We start from the raw sequence: 16,855 nt of genomic DNA on the forward strand, positions 1-16,855 counted from the left end.
CCTGCATGAGACAAAGATTCTCTTTCATTTCAAGGCGACAGAGACCCTGGTATATTATTTCAGTGCCCTGTGTGGTCCTGATTAACTGAAGACTGACTCTGTCTAGTGACAGAAATAGTGTGTCAATGTTATCTGCGTCAGTTCCCAGACAATCAAATAAGAAATCAGTGATGCCTGTAGAAGACCACCCCAACCCCTTGAACCTAGCAAGATTCTGCAGCTGTAGCCAGATCAGAAACACTGCACTTGCCTTTCTATTGTACATTAGTACAAACTTTGACTTCTGAACTGGGAGAAAGATCTAGCAGCTGCTAAGCTAGAATCATGGCATCATAATTAATTCCTTCACAGAATATGATTTAAATGATGGAGAAGATCTACCTTGGAAAAAAACAAGTTGGCACGAGTCACATATTATATAGTGCATACTGAAATGACAATTTTGACCCTAGATTTTTTGAGGTTCACCCATTATTACTTTGGCATATATGACATAGTTTGTGGTTCCGTCTCCTTCCCTCCTGAAGCAGTGGTATGAAAGTAGTATAACAGAGGAGAGGTCTATGTGTATTGATGGATATTACCATACAATTTTTGTAACTGTTGTGACTGGCTAGAAATAACTTGTGGTTAGGCATTTGGGGGACAATTTTTTCTTCTAAAACTTGAGGAGAAATATGTGAAGTCAATGCTCAGCACCTGATTAGATTTCTAACCCATTTAGCCAACTTTTATCAGACAAGTTTGAAAGTTTGGGCTTTTGTCATTATTTCTGACACTTACAAAAGGTTTGAATGGCACTTGAAACATTTTTTTCAGAGCTGAAAGTAACTGAGTCTAGATAGGTTTAAATACTATTAGTCAGAATCCATCATCTGAACTGTGATTCAAGTTCTGTTTTTTTTCTTTCTTTGGCATAATACATACCAAAGAGTCATATGAGAGTGAGAAAACATATTTGGAGAGACAAAGTCAATCTGAATCCAAAGATGCAAATCAAGTAAATTCTATCCCTGTTGTGAAGAAGCAGTTTTATTATTGTGTTGAAATTTTCCATATTATAGCACTATCTTATAAAGCCAAAGCATTAAAAGTTAAACTTTCTTCCAATTCCAAGATTTATTTCTCAGAAATGATTTCTAGCTGTGATATTTTCTTTATACTTCATTTGACCACAGTTTTTCAGCTTGTGCTTGTATAAACAATTTGTGGATTTGGATCTGTCTTTCCTTCCATAAACCTTAATAGATACACATAGAAATACATATATTCAGACATAATACATATATCATTTTAACTCATTCATGCAATCATATACATATGGCATGTATATATAGGAAGCCACAAAAGGATTAATAGTCACTAATGACACTGATACGAACAAGAAATATCTCACGGTGCCTTCCATTATAAAATGAACTAAAGAAAACCGTCATAGAAAAATTAGCCAACTTTTAATCCTTTTATGAAAATGATTCATCCTGTTAAGCTTTCCCTTGTAGACTCACCCTGGTGAGTTATAAACTGCTACCCTACTGTCTTTCTCACAATCATTTACTCTCAGAGAGCATCCTTCCAGACTGAGCTTGAGAAGAGACTGACTGACTGACAGAAGGACTAATTTGCAGAGTATTGTGTGGGTTTTTGAGGCCATTAGTCTTTTAATCCCCAAAGATTCCAAATAAAAGGAAAGGGCAATATCACATGACCCAGTCACAAGTATTCTTTCCAGCCAAAGTAAATTTACATCTTATAAACCAGCCATCTAGTCTTGGCCTTGGGTTGACCTTCATGTTTAGAGATTAGAGAAAAAAAAAGTAATGCAATAGTTCAAAAAAGCAGACAATTTCATAGCCACCCAAAAGAACACGGGGACAAAGAAACTAACAGAAAAAATTGAACTTAAAAAACAACAAATGGTGGTAGCACTTTATAGACTAACAAAACATGTAGATGGTATCACGAGCTTTTGTGGGCACAGCTTGTGCCCACGAAAGCTCGTGATACCATCTACATATTTTGTTAGTCTATAAAGTGCTACCAGACCTTTTGTTGTTTTTTAAATTTATCCTGTACAAACTAACTTGGCTACCCCCAGAAGCTTAAGATCAAATTATGCATTTTTATCTAGAGTGTTCAGATCAACCCAGTGCCGTATTTTCACTCCATCACAAGGATGTCTGAATATATGCACCTAATTGTCTCTTTTGTTTGGTACTCAGGTATCTTATGATGGATCTGCTTTGCTTTGCTTACTCTTCTCTGTCTACACTGGATTCTTGCTTTTGACCATATTCTTTCATTTTGAAATCTCTGTTACTACTCCTATTTACCTCAGCTCCTATCTTCTCATCCACGTGGCACTGTCTAATTCTATTTGGAAAGTCACCACCTGTAAAGGCCCAAGGTCAAAGCTATTGCAAGTATTATCAGGTGGCTAAGGACAAATCTACGAGGTGGAATCACAATTTGAATTGTGAAAAAAATCTTCATAATGAACTCAAAATCAGGGGAAATTTAGCTCTGGTTCTGAGTATTGCTGAATTGAGTCTCCAGTGAACCCGAATCAGTTCATGCATAGTAAAAACCATGCAGATCCAGTGGCTTCTTATGAAACTATGCTGAACTCAGTGCTGAGGTTTGGTTTCATTTAAACCAGAAGTTTAAAGTTGAAATTCAAGGAGTATGAAGCCACAGAAAATGAAACTGGGGTAGGAGGGTGGGAGTGGGAGGAGTTTGTATGGGTTCATTCAGGTTAAAACTCTTGAGATCCATTCAGCTGTACTTCTCAGCATGTTCTTTCATATAGTTTAAGAATAAATCTCACAAAAACAGATTCAGGGTATGTTTACACTACCGAGTTTGGTTGTAAAAACGGCAGTTTTTCCAACAAAACTTGAGGAACGTCTACACTGCAATTGCATTCTTCTGGAAGAAAATCGAAAGAACAGAGGAGTTTTTCCAGAATTGGTAATCCTCATTCTACGAGGAAGAAGCCTTTTTGCAAAAGAGCTCTTTCGCAAAAAGGCGTGTGGACAGGGAAGAGGAAGTTCTTTCGGAAGAAGAGGAAAGAGGAAAAAGCACAGGTGCCCTGGTGGCTGTTCCGTCCATAGCAATCACAGCGAGATGACATGTGAGATAGCGTCCATTCAGTTTGGATGCTCTCTTTTGAAAAAGCAGATTGCTTTCTCCATGCACTTTTGCAGTGTGGGCGCTCACTTTCGGAAGAAGTTTCTTTGAGAAGATCTCTTTCCAAAAAAGCTTTTTCCGAAAGCAGCCTGTAGTCTAAACGCAGCCTCAGTGTAGACGACAATACAATTCACAGTGAATGAAAGACTATATTATGGCACAGAAATGGAAGTTCTCACTCACAGAACTTCTGTGCTGGAGACCCCCATGATTTGGCAGTCTGCCCTAATGACTCAGGGTATGTTTACAATACACTATGAAATTAGGTTGAATGTATTGAGGCAGATAGCCCCAACCTAAGCACAGGAGGGGTGAGGTGAAGGCATGTGGCCCCGGTCTTCACCAGCCCTGGCCAGAGCACAGGGAGGCAGGTAGGTGGTATGTGGACCCAGCCTTCCCTGGCCCTGGTTGAAGCACAGGGAGGAGGGCAGGTGATGCACAATTCTAGCCTGCCCTGGCCAGCACATGAGGGGAGGGGGATAGAGGGATTGAGTGGCGCAAGGCCCCAGCCTTCCCCAGCTCCAGCTGCAGCACTGGAAAGAGGAGGGAGGGCAATGCCTAGCCTCCCACCCCAGGGGTAACACACTATAGGGGGGGCAGAGACTGGGGGCAGAGTATGGGAAGGGATGAACTGGAAGTTTGAGAAGGAATTGCCTTCCCCTGCCTCTTATGCCTGCCGCCCGTGGCAGTCTCAGAACAGCACAATGTCTGCACTATCCCAAATCCAAGAAATCAAATTTAGTTCTATTCCTTTCATTGAGTACCAAAGTCAATTTAAAAAGCCCTTACATTCAGCAGAAGGGACTTGGTGGTATAAACTCATTCATTGTAAAATTAACACAATGCAGCTAACTTGACCTAACCTCATAGCATAGACCAGGTACCGGTGGGGCTTGTCTGAGTTGAGTGAAGGTCTAGCCATGTCATTGCTCACCTTGTGCATCAGATCACATCTTCAGAGCTATGCTACAGGGAGCACATGGTCAGCTGGATGGATTCCACATATGGAACAGCAGCTGTAGGTGAGCACATCTTCCCTGGAGTTTCTCTATACATTATGCTTCTCCTCAGCTCTGCACACAATCTCTCCAGTCACAATGCTTGAGTGAGGGATGACCTCTTCTCACAGCATGATTCTACCTCTACGCTTGATGACAACTCTGACATGTCTCGTCCATCCCAGTGGTCCTGTTTCTGAACTCAGTTAAATGTGTGCAGTTCACTCTGAAGTGGGGATGGAGAAGTACGGTCCAGTGGCTAAGACGCTTGGGAATCTGGGGTTCAAGTTCATGCTCTGCTACCGACTCCTGATGTACTCTGGACAAGTCACTTACATTTTTCTGCCTCAGTTCCCCATCTGTAAAATGGAGATGACGGTTCACTCCTCCTTAATAGGAGTATTGTGGGCAGAAATGCATTACAATTTGTGAGGTGCTTAGATATTATGGCAATGGAGGGCCAAATTGGAAGTATGTGGAAACAGATGCGAGATCGGAATCAGGCCTGTGTTTTAGTTGTTCTTACTCCACAGGCAGGTTGTGGGGATTTATATATAACCAAATAAGACTGAAAAATAGTTTAGACTGAGGGAAGCAAATGAACAAAGAGGCAGAGATTACATACGATCCCTTGATTGAAGTGGTATGTCCACTGTTTGCTATTCAGGTTCACTCCCTGTGGGTCTTGCAGCTTTCCTGCTGCTTTTAGGTACATAGTGTGCAGCTGTTCCCAAGAGCTCTCTTCATCATTTGCACTTGTCAAGGAGGTTCTGACCTCTTTTTGAATGCAGTCCTTGCCAGTCAACCTTGCCTTTGCCACTGTAAGGCTGGATTACTGCAATGTGCTACACTTGAAAATCATTCAGAAATCGCAGCTGTTGTAGGAGTTGCCTGACTGTTAAGAAGTGTTTCATGCAGATAATATGTTGTACCTGGGCCCTGTGATCTACACTAACACCCATTTGATGTCTTAATTATGCTTACGGGTTGCATTTGACCTACAAAGCCCCCATCGTTTGTATCGAAGCTACATACACAAAGAACAAGATTTTCAAAAATGGCAGCCTAACTTTAGGCACAACGGGTTCGTTTAGAAGCTTATGGGGTAGGATTTTCAAAAGCGCATAAGGAAGCTAGATGCTGAAAATCTCACCAAAATCAGTGGGGCTTGTGCACATAACTCCGTTAAGTGCTTTAAAACGATGCCGTTTTCTTAGGGCAGGAACAAGTGCACAGAATCTAGTAGCTCCTACAAACCCTTGTGGGAGCTGCAGATGCTCAGCACTTTTGAAACTCAGACCACTTATTTAAGTGCTTTTAAAGACTAACTTTAAGTCCCCACACACATTTAATTTTAGCTACAGTATCTTCCAATGTTGTATCATGATGCAGTAGCTTCTGAACTGAGGTCCATGGGGAGCTAATTGAGCTGCTTCCTTTTCCCTCCTCTTTGCTGTAGCACATACAAATACAATAAATACTTTTCAACCAAGCGCTAGCTATACTTAACCCAGGAATATTAGCCAATTGCCAGTGGGAGAGGTCGTAGATGGGCATTCCTAACTTCCTAAATGTCAGCGTGGTTAAACACTGGAATAAGTTGCCTAAGGAGGTTGTGGAATCTCCATCACTGGAGGTATTTAAGAGCAGATTAGACAGACACCTGACAGGGATGATCTAGATGGTGCTGGGTCCTGCCATGAGGGCAGGTGACTGGACTTGATGACCTCCTGAGGTCCCTTCCAGTTCTAGTGTTCTATGATTCTGAATTGGAGCAGAGTGAACCACAGTGTCGGGGGAGAAGAGAAGATGGCCCAGGAAAAGGCTCTCTGTTAAGAAGTGATATGCACATAAATGAATCTGAGAACTACTGTACTGAAAGAAACCATTCTCCTTTTTCAAATGAGATGGAATAGGCGGCAAAGCACTCTCGGCGCCTGGCTCTAACTGGAATTTGCACTTGCATTTGCATTCTTGGTGTGACAAAGCTTGGATTCGACCAGCAGGACATGTTGTTTATCTACTTTCTCAGACTTATTTGGGAGTGCTTTATAGAGTTACTAGAAGATTTGCCTGGTGTTGCTTGGGTCCTTACCTCAATTAATTTTTGTTTTTTGAAAAATAAAATGAAAATGTACATGCTTAATTTAAATCATTGCTCTAGGGTGGGGCTGGGGATGAGGGGATTTAGTATGCAGGCTGCCCCATGGAGAGAAGATTATCCTAGTCCTCTGTCACCACAGCAGTTTGGGAGTCAGTGAGAAGCACCTCTCCATGCCACTGCAGTTCCAGCTGGGGCAGATCCATGTTAATCTGCCCCCTGCGCTCCCCATCCAGAGTGAGGAATGCAACAAACTGCACTTTCTTCTTGCTTCCTGACAAAAAGGATCAGCTAGCAATGTTCCCATACAGATCAGGGGGAGGGGGAGACTTTAGCCTCTTCGCCTTCCCTAAATGGCACCTGGGGAATGGGATGCTTGTGTAGCTAATTTCGAAATTGAGAACGTCTATACAGCACTTATTTTGAAATAGAGTACTCTTACTCCGACTTCCCTTACTCTTCATATAATGAAGGCGACAGGAGTTGGAGTAAGAAGCCCTCCAGCTTCACAGTATTTTGACATTGTCATGGCTCCTTCCCCACTCTGGCATGATAAATGCAGAAGTGGGGGCCAGCAAGTGTACCCCAAAGCCTTATCTACCAGGCTTTGGTATAAAACTTCCCCCCAAGATCTTAAAACCCTAGATCTTGGGAATAAAACTTCCGCTGCCACCACCCAAATGTTGATAAAGAAATCAGGGGAAAGATCATTTGGGAAATCTTACCCCTAAAACAAAAATCAGGGCACGCCATTAACCACTGCCAGGTTAATAAAAAGAAAAGAAAGAACTTTTATTATTACAACAATATTCCTGTTGCAAACATAATGACTAGATAGGGAGGTAACAAAATATACTCATGGAGAAACTCCATGGGCCTAGAACTTAGTTACAAAGAAAAGCCAAAACATCTTTTAAACCGTGCCAGATCTCAGATCCCATACCCAATCCTTAAAACAATAAAACCTAACGAAACTGCCTAAACTTTACCCTACTTACAGAACATGAAGAATGGTGTCTTGGAGAGAGAGAGAGAGACATGCTTGTCCCTCTCTGTAGCTGCAGAGGACTCTCTGAGAGACAAAAGGGAGAAAAGAGAGAAACCCAAATTCCTTTGTCCCAGTTGAAAAATCCCACCTACATTCCTATTGGTCATTCCACCTGGCTAGGTGTAGTTAACCCCTTAATCCCCAGGCTGCTGGCTAACCCTCATAATCATGACAGACATTATTTCAAAATAGCTGCCGCTATGTAGATGCGGACTAAGTTATTTTGAAATAATGTTGTGGTGTAGACATACCCTGACTGTCCATTTAAATTTAATATGATCAAAACTGAACACTTTGCATCCCTCCTTTTTCTCCTTTTCTCCTTTTCTCTGCCACTGGTGACAGCAGTTCCATCCTCCCTGTTTTTATAATGTGGATGTCATCTTTGACTCCACGTTCTCTCTGTAACTGTTAGTATCTGAGGTAGAGTAAAAGGACATAAAATGGGATATAAAAGGCAAGATACAATGGACATAAAAGGCCATAAAAAGAGGTTCTTTAAACACATTAAGAGCCAGAAAATGATGCAATTCAACAGAGAAGTGCGTTTTACCCACGAAAGTTCATACCCTAATAAATCTGTTAAGATATATTTAGACTACATCCCTCTTTCGACAGAGGGATGTAAATTAGGCACTTCAAAATTGCAAATGAAGATGGGATTTGAATTTCTCGCACTTCATTTGCATAATTGCGTCATGGCGCTCTTTCAAAAATTGCCATGATGCAATTATGCAAATGAAGTGCGGGAAATTCAAATGCCGGCTTCATTTGCAATTTTGAAATGCCTAATTTACGTCCCTCTGTTGAAAGAGGGATGTAGTCTAGACACACCCTTAGTCTCTAAGGGTATGTCTACACTAGCCCCCTAGTTCGAACTAGGGAGGCTAAAGTAGGCATTTAAAGTTGCAAATAAAGCCCGGGATTTAATTATCCCGGGCTTTATTTGCCTCTTTCCGTCCGGGTGCCATTTTTAAATCCCCCTAGTCCGAACTAACTGCTCGTGGCTACACGCGGCAGTCAATCGTTAACTCGAACCAAGTCCTTAGTTTGAGTTAACTGTTACACCTCGTTACACTAGCGGGATTTAAAAATGATGCCCGGATGGGAAGAGGCAAATAAAGCCTGGGATAGTTAAATCCCGGGCTTCATTTGCAACTTCAAATGACTACATTAGCCTCCCTAGTTCGAACGAGGAGGCTAGTGTAGACATACCCTAAGGTGCCATAGGACTCCTAATTGTTTTTGCTACTAACTGATGACATCAGAAAGCTGATGTACTTCATGCCCATTTTGTTTTAATTGTCAATAAAAAGTTCAGTGGTGACAAGATGCTCAATCCAATTAGTATCAACAGCAAGGTGAAGGGTATACATGCCAAAATAGGGAGTGAACAGGTTAAAGAACATTTAGATAAGTTAGATATATTCAAGTTGGCAACGTCTGACAAAATTCATCCTAAGGCACTTAAAGATCTAGTTGACGCTATCTCGGCATTATTAGGAATTGTCCTGGAGGACGTGAAGGCCCAGAGAACAGGAGAATGACAAACATAGTGTCTGTCTTTTAAAAAGGGAAACAAAGAGGATTCAGAGAATTATAGATCAGTCAGTATAACTTCAATACCTGGAAAGATCCTGGAACAAATTATTAAACTATCAATTTGTAAGCATCTGAAGGATAAAAGGGTTAGAAGAAGTAGCTAGCATGGATTTGTCAAGAACAAATCATGCTAAATCAACTTAATTTCCTTCTTTGACAAGGTTAGTAAAATGTGGCTAGAGAGGTAGCAGTCCCACATGACATTCTCAAAAGCAAAACTAGGGGAATGCAGCATGGATGAAATTACTATAAGGTTGTTAGAGAAAAGAAACTGCCCCCCCCAGTAAAAAAGTTTGGCCAGGCCGCTCTTCCTATAGTGGGCTGCAGTACTCCTTGGGAGAAACCGGCCGCACCCTTCCTGCATACCATTGCCTTTAGAAAAAGGGAAGGTGTGAAAAGGGGAAAATAGCCTCAGACTCTCCCACCCATCACCTTGGCGTGAGAACTGCGGGGCTTACCTGGTCTCATGAAACCTGCACAGTTTTGGCCCAACCCCTGGGACACAGACCCCCCACTTGGTGACCATTGGGCCATATATGGTAATATGCAAGCGCGGGAAAGCGATGTGCAGATTTGGGGATAAACACCCATCGTGCAGTTCGCTCTAAGAGGTCTTCGCAACACACATACCAGCATGAGTGTGCCTTCTCGTATACTTCAAAGCGCTGCCGGCCTGATCAACCGACCAGCCACCTCCCCCAACTCTCGGGTGTAACCAAGGCCTTCGCAACCGAACCGATATCTGTGAAATGTTCCGTGTGCTGTGTAAGTTGGTATGTATGATTTGATTTTCTTTGTTGTATAAGCTTAGTGTTGTAGTTGTTTTGGGTAGTACATAGAGTTTGTAGTTATCACTGTTATTTAATTAGTGTAGCTGGATATTTTTAGACTAGAGACTATTCCCCTTGCCATTCCCATCCTTATATCTCTGACACGTTTAACTAGAAATCGTAGAATAAATATAATAAATACTGTAAATTCATTATTAACACGGTCTATTAAAAATCTTAGAATAAATACTATAAATTCATCACTGTCATAAATAAATATCCTTTATTTGCTAAAACTGTCCACCTGGTTCTGTCCTTCCCCCCTTGGGTATGCATCATCGGACCGGTGATTCTCACAACAAAGGTGAGTGCACAACTAATTGAAAGAGTAGTCATCAATTGTTCACTGTCAAACTAGGAGAGTGTAAGTGGGGTCCCACAGAACTCAATCATGAGTCTGGGACTATGCTATATTTTAATTAATATTTGTATAATGGGGTAGAAAATATTATTTTAAAATTTGTAGATGACACCAAGCTGGGCAGGGGTGCAAGCACTGTGGAGGACAGTATGAAAATTTAAAACGGCCCTGACAAACTGGAGAATTGGTCTGAATTCAAAATGATGAAATTCAGTAAAGATGTGCAAAGTATTTCACTTAGCAAGGAAAAATATAGTGCATAATGTATAACTGCAAAATGGAGAATCGGCTAGGTGATAGTACTGCTGATAAAAATCTGGGAGTTACAGTAGATCACAGACTGAATATGGGACAACAATTTTAGAAATATAAATTGCAAATTTAAAAAATCCAGGCTAATATTCTGGGGGTATATCAACAGGAGTTTTGAATGTAAGACCCAGGAGATAATTGTCCTGCTGTATTCAGCACTGGGGAGGCCTCTGCTGGAGTACGGTGTCCTGTTCTGAAAGTCACACTTTAAGAAAGATGTAGACAAATTGGAGGCTGCCTAAAGGAGAGCAAATGATATAAGGTTAGAATAGAAAACCTGACCTATGAGAGAGGGGGAAAAAAAAAAGCTGAGCACGTCCAATATTGAGAAAAGAAGACTGATGGGGACCTGATAACAGTCTTCAGTTATGCTAAGGATTGTTATACTGATTAATTATTCTCCATGTCCATTGAAGGTGGATGAAACCATTCACTAATACATTCTCTAGTCTATATGAATTCAGGATCATAATACTGTTTCCTCCTTCCCCTTCCACTTCTCCAGATTGTTTTGTTACATACACATTGTGGAGTACCTGAATCAATAGGAGAGTACATGGAGGAATAATAAATCATTATTGTGTCTAAACAAACACGATAAATTGCTTGCCGGTGGATTGATCATTGCTGTGTAGTGAAGACAGCTTCTGAAATGTAGACCCTTTGACATTCACAACTATGCTCTCTAAAGGGAATTTGAAAAATAATTTAAAATAGATTGATCCTTAGTCTGTATATACTGCTAACTTTTTAAAACTCATTTGATATACATGTTAGTGTATTTTCATTATAGTACTCAAATCTGCTTTTAGTTGTGCACAGCACTGTAGATTCCATGTGAATTTAAGAGCAGATTTGGAACAAGTGCTTGGTGAAAACTTTCTACCTATACGAGTACAGAATTATAGAACTGGAGGGAACCTTGAGAGGTCATCAAGTCCAGTCCCCTACCCTCACAGCAGGACCCACCATCATCCAGATTGGGAAGGGGGAGAGGGGAGAAGGCAACCTGTGGCTCTGGAGCCACCTGTGGCTCTTCTGAAGTTAATATTTGGCTCCTTGCTCAGGCACTGACTCCGGGGCTACAGTTACAGGTACCAACTTTCTAGTGCTCAACGCCTGGCTCCACCTCCTCCTCCAAGTGTATTGCACCCTTGCTCCTTCCCTCCCCTACAGAGCCTCCTGAGTGCCATGACACAGCTGATTGCAGTGGACAGGAGGCATGGGGATGGAAGAGGAGGCACTGACCAGTAGGGCTGCTGCTGGGCAAAAGATGCTGGAGATGGGAGAGGAGGCACCTGATGTGGACTGCAGACAAATTACTGTAGCTCTTTGGCAATGTACTTTGGGAAACTGTGGCTCCTTCTTAGGCTCAGGTTGGCTACACCTGATCTAGATCATCCCTGACAAGTGTTTGTCTAACTTGCTCTTAAAAGTCTCCAGGGATAGAAATTCCACAACTTCCCCAGGTAATTTATTCCAGTGGTTAATCACCCTGCCAGTTAGAAAGTTTTTCCTAATGTCCAACATAAACGTCCCTTGCTTCTTTTCCTATCATCAGAGGCTAAAGATAATACTTTTTCTCCTTAATAATAGCTAAGGTCTGTAATAGGAATCAAAGGGAGGTTGTGGAATCTCTGTTGTTGGATGTTTGTGAGAACAGGTTGGACAAACTCCTGTTGAGGATGGTCTAGTATTACTGTAGGTTTACTTGGTCCAGCTTGAGTGCAGGGAATGGCCTCTCTCACCCTATTTCTATGATTCTGTGATTAATCACTTTGTAATACATTGTAAACACAAACTAATTACCCAAATTAAAGGCCAGAAATAAATGAGAGGGCTTGGAGAGCAGTGGGGGTCATGCATGAAGAGCTCCCATTCCCGTTCATATAAAAATCAGATACATCTGGTGTCCCAGCACTCTGGGAAGTACAAGGACTATACCTCTACGCTGGAGGGCAAAGAGGAGCCAGGGCCATGACCCAACTTCCCCATTCACTAACAGAGCCAGAAGCAGGCTTTGCTTCAGGCCAGTCAGAAAGGAACTGTGCCTACTTTAACTGGATATATGTTACCCTAATTGTTGAAGCCTTGGAATTTTTCATGAAAACAAATCTTGCAAAATATTGTTTTGACCTTATCTAAATATTTCATTTCAATAAGATCAAAATGTTTCAAAAAAGTTGAAAATTTTGACTTTGGTATCAATTATTAACTATATAATACAAAAATAAAATAATAAATTCAAAACCAAATGTTTTATTTCCCTTAGACAATTTTGAGAGAATGTTTTGATTTAGTCAAATCAACATTTTCTGATGGAAAACTTCCATCAGAATTTTTTGACCAGCTCAATTACAAACTGTTAATTAACTTATTAGGGCTAATGGTCAAATGTAATAAAAGAATGAAACAGGGATCCAAGGATACAGTTGTGCTGCTGCCTCACATGAAGCTGCTGGGAAAATAGTCTGCTGGCAATAATTCTATTGACTTCAGGGGAGTAAATGCCAGCAGAGAATTTGACCTGGTGACTCAAATGACCGTTCTTAGTATCCAATATAAACATGTAGAGCCCAGTTCTGCAACGCATACATACAATGGGGAGAGTGGAGTCCCACAAGCAGTCTTACTGCTCTCATGGGAAGTAAGTTCTACTCAACAAGTATACCGGTTGCAGCATCCAGAGTTCATAAAGTAGGAGACTACTGCTGGGTTAACTAATCCCTATGCTAATTCTCTGAAGAGGTTTAGTTCCTGAGTGATCATGATGTATTATAATATCCCATTCATTATACACATTCAAAGCATGAGTTTCAAATCTTTCCTTCTTTTTCTTTAGCATTAACAGGATTTGAATGTGTGTTTCATTTCTCACTCCCCTCTTCCCTGCTTGCTTTCAAGTCTTCCCTATTTGTTCCCTTTCACAAATGGCTCTTTGCGCATGGAAAACATTTCGTATGTGGGATGAGTCGCCATGTTAAAAAGATTATCACACCATGGCGTCCATCAGCATTTAGCAACAACAGCTCTTATATTTTCTAAAACTGCCTTTCTCTCTCTTAATCATTAGCCATCTAAGATTTACGACATCTTTTTGCTCTAGAGATAAAATCAATTAGTTGAAAAATCCTCAGCTTGTTAGCCATCCAGGGAAAAAAAACTCTAACTGTTCTCTTGGTTGTGTATAATTGTATTTTCCAGTTCACTGAGCATGTGCACAGGAAAACAGCAACAACCCACAGCAGGGAGTGGTCAGCTGATCCTAGGCTTTTCAAGGATCTTGCCTGCAGGCCAGTTTTCAAAGAAGGGGGGTTGTGTCCTAAATAGCCCAAAGGATTTTCCCGACTCTCTTGGGTAATTTACACCAATCTTAAACGTGTATGTTTGTCTGAAGTCTCTTTTATCAGCGTGGTAATCCCATTACTGACAAATGAAGATGTAATCACAGTTTATTCAAATAGCTTGAAAGCTTCATCCCCTTTGAGAGAGAGTAGAAAGTACAACTGGCTGCAACTGACTTCTTAAACTCCTACTGAGATGCTAGCAAAGAAAAAATTATTTTAAAAGGTAAGGAGATTTCGGAGACAGATTAAAAATACATATTTTAAACTGGATCTTGTGGAAAAGTTTCTCTTCTCATTTACACTGATTTTACACTAGCTTGGGTGGATTGATACCAAGCAGAGTGAAGAGGGAATTGGGTTTTGTCTCTTTACCCCTTTCTATACTAGCCTTTCCCCCTCCTAAAATTTCCCACCATAGCTATCACCAATGCAACTCTACCCATGGTAATAAAAGTGAGGATGCTAATATAAATATCCCTCTATCAGGCAATTTAATTAGTATGACCATATCCAGGTGACACGGTGGTTAAAATACCGTGGCCTACATACAATACCAGTTCTCTCCTTCCCCATTACCATTGCTACTACAAAACCAAACGTGAAGAGTAGCAGATTCTGGAGGGAGGGGGAAGTGCTAGAACAGATATATTATTTCCAGGCACTTGTCAGATAACAATTGCAGCCTCTTAACTAAAGAAAAAGTCAGTAAGGCTATGTCTACACTGCAATCTTTTTCCAGAAAAAGATATGCAAATTGAGAACCACAATTTGCTTACCTTTTTCAGCCTTTTTTTTTTTCGGAAGAGGCTTTTCTGATGGAAGGGCTCAAATGTGGGAAAAACCTCCTCTTTTGGAAGAGCCCTTATGAGGAATACAGGGCTTCTGAAAGAATGCGCCTGCTTTTTTGGAAACTGTTCCAAAAAAGTGGATGCATTCCCTGGATGTGGCAGAATTTTTCCAGGATATCTCCGGTATCCCGGAAAAACTTTGTAGTGTAGACATAGCCTAGCACTTAGAATTTTAAACTTATTTCTTTTCAAAACATGGAACCCTATATATTGTGACAACTGCTTTGTCAAATGATTATGCTATGATATGATCGTCCCCTGCTTGTGTTATAATACAATTTGATCTCATCTTTAGAAGCATGATCAAACATTGTAAGAAGATAGTGAGGAGATTATCATGATATACAGGAACTTCAGGGTCATTTCTATGGCAGAGATGGACTCTAAAATAAATACAAAATATGTTTAATTCTTACTTGAAGAAATATCTTAGCTATCTCTTCTAGGTTGTGTCTCTTTTCTGTTTAATGGGGAACACCACAACATGTATCTTGTTCTTTGTTTATGGCTATAGATACTTTTTTACTCTGTCATTGTACTTTGTAACCTTCTTGTAATTGACTAATATGAAGAAAACACACAAATATGGCCAAATTCAGTGGTCTTGATGTAGAGCATGATACTTTGAGAAGCTGAGTGCCTTCTACTTCCACTAAGAGAGATTAGTCCCTTAGTTGTTATCCAAATAAAAGTCCCATTCTATTGGGATTTACTATTATTGTATTTATTTTTTATTAGTTAATTGCCCCAGCCACACCTGGGTCCCCATTGTGTTAAGGGCTTTTCATATGTATCAGAAGATATGTGTCCTAAAGAATAAACAATGTAAGAGCAGGTCTACACTTCAAGGGTAGACATTTGTAGCTGAAACTAGCAACCGCCTCCATGAGCACTGGTTTGGTTTTGACACATTTCTGGCTACAAACATGAAGATGAGGATAGTCCTGAGAGGTGCCCAGAGTGCAAAATGCCCATGATTCCTGCCACCACCACTCTTGTGGTAGTAGTGGCAGTGGCTGGGAGCTCAGGACCTTTTGAATCATTGGGCCCTGAGCAACAGTCTCCTTTGCTTCCCCCCCTTCTCCCCATTGATAGGCCTGTGAACAAGTCACATGGCTGTATTGTGATCAGTTCCCATCTGTGAAATGGGGATAAAAGTGCAGGGATGCTGTCAAGGCAGCCCCCATACTGGCAACCTGAGCGCAGAGGGTGGGGGCCTGCAAAAGACTTTAAAATACCTTGTCACTAAAGGCTTCTGTTTAAAAATTTCCCAAGGCCACAGATTCCTTGGCCTTGGATTGGTATCACTGCCACCACTCAAATGAAAAAAAAAATCCCTTTAAGAACTCAGGAAGGTGCATTTGAGAATTCCTTCCTGTGAGGTACCCTCAAACTTTTTAACCCTCCCTCTGGAAAGAGCTTGAAAACTCTAATTTATCTCAATAGTTAGCTTTGCAGTCTTAGACATGTGTACATAGAACCGCCTGCCTACAAGGACACAGGAAGCAGATCACGGTCTTAAAGGAATGATTTTTATTAACAAAATAACAACAAAAACTCACACTTGGTGAAACATTGCTTGGTTGCTAGGTGTTACAGAGAAACAATGACAAAAACATTAAAATATAAGAGAATTGCTTCCCTGGGATTCAGTTTGGAAGTTATGGTGTAAGGGGGGTAGTTACATGGACTCAGTGCAAAGAATTTGCATCAAACGCCAAAATAAAGAAAATAACCTCGTCATGTCTGACTAAACATTCCCTGTTCTACCCACTTATTTGTGGTTTCAAGATTTAGTCCTTCCCTTGGCATGGATATTGCTGGTTACTCCATGCCCTGCTCCCTGGCTCAGTCCTTGTCTTCCAGCTCTGCTCTAGTCACACAAAGACAGGAACAGGAAGGTCACTGCTTCCAAATCAAAAAGCCACACTCTGTTGCCATTGGCTCTCCTGGCTTCCTGCAAACTCACTTCCTGCTTCCATAGCATTCCTGGGAACTCTCGGGGGGTATGTCTACACTACCCCGCTAGTTCGAACTAGCGGGGTAATGTATGCATACCGCACTTGCTAATGAAGCCCGGGATTTGAATTTCCCGGGCTTCATTAGCATAAGCGGGGAGCCGCCATTTTTAAATCCCCGCTGCTTCGAACCCCGTGTAGCGCGGCTACACGGGGCTCGAACTAGGTAGTTCGGACTAGGGTGCCTATTCCGAACTACCG

This window comes from Pelodiscus sinensis, chromosome 5 (assembly GCF_049634645.1).
Source record: "Pelodiscus sinensis isolate JC-2024 chromosome 5, ASM4963464v1, whole genome shotgun sequence".
NCBI lineage: Eukaryota > Metazoa > Chordata > Testudines > Trionychidae > Pelodiscus > Pelodiscus sinensis.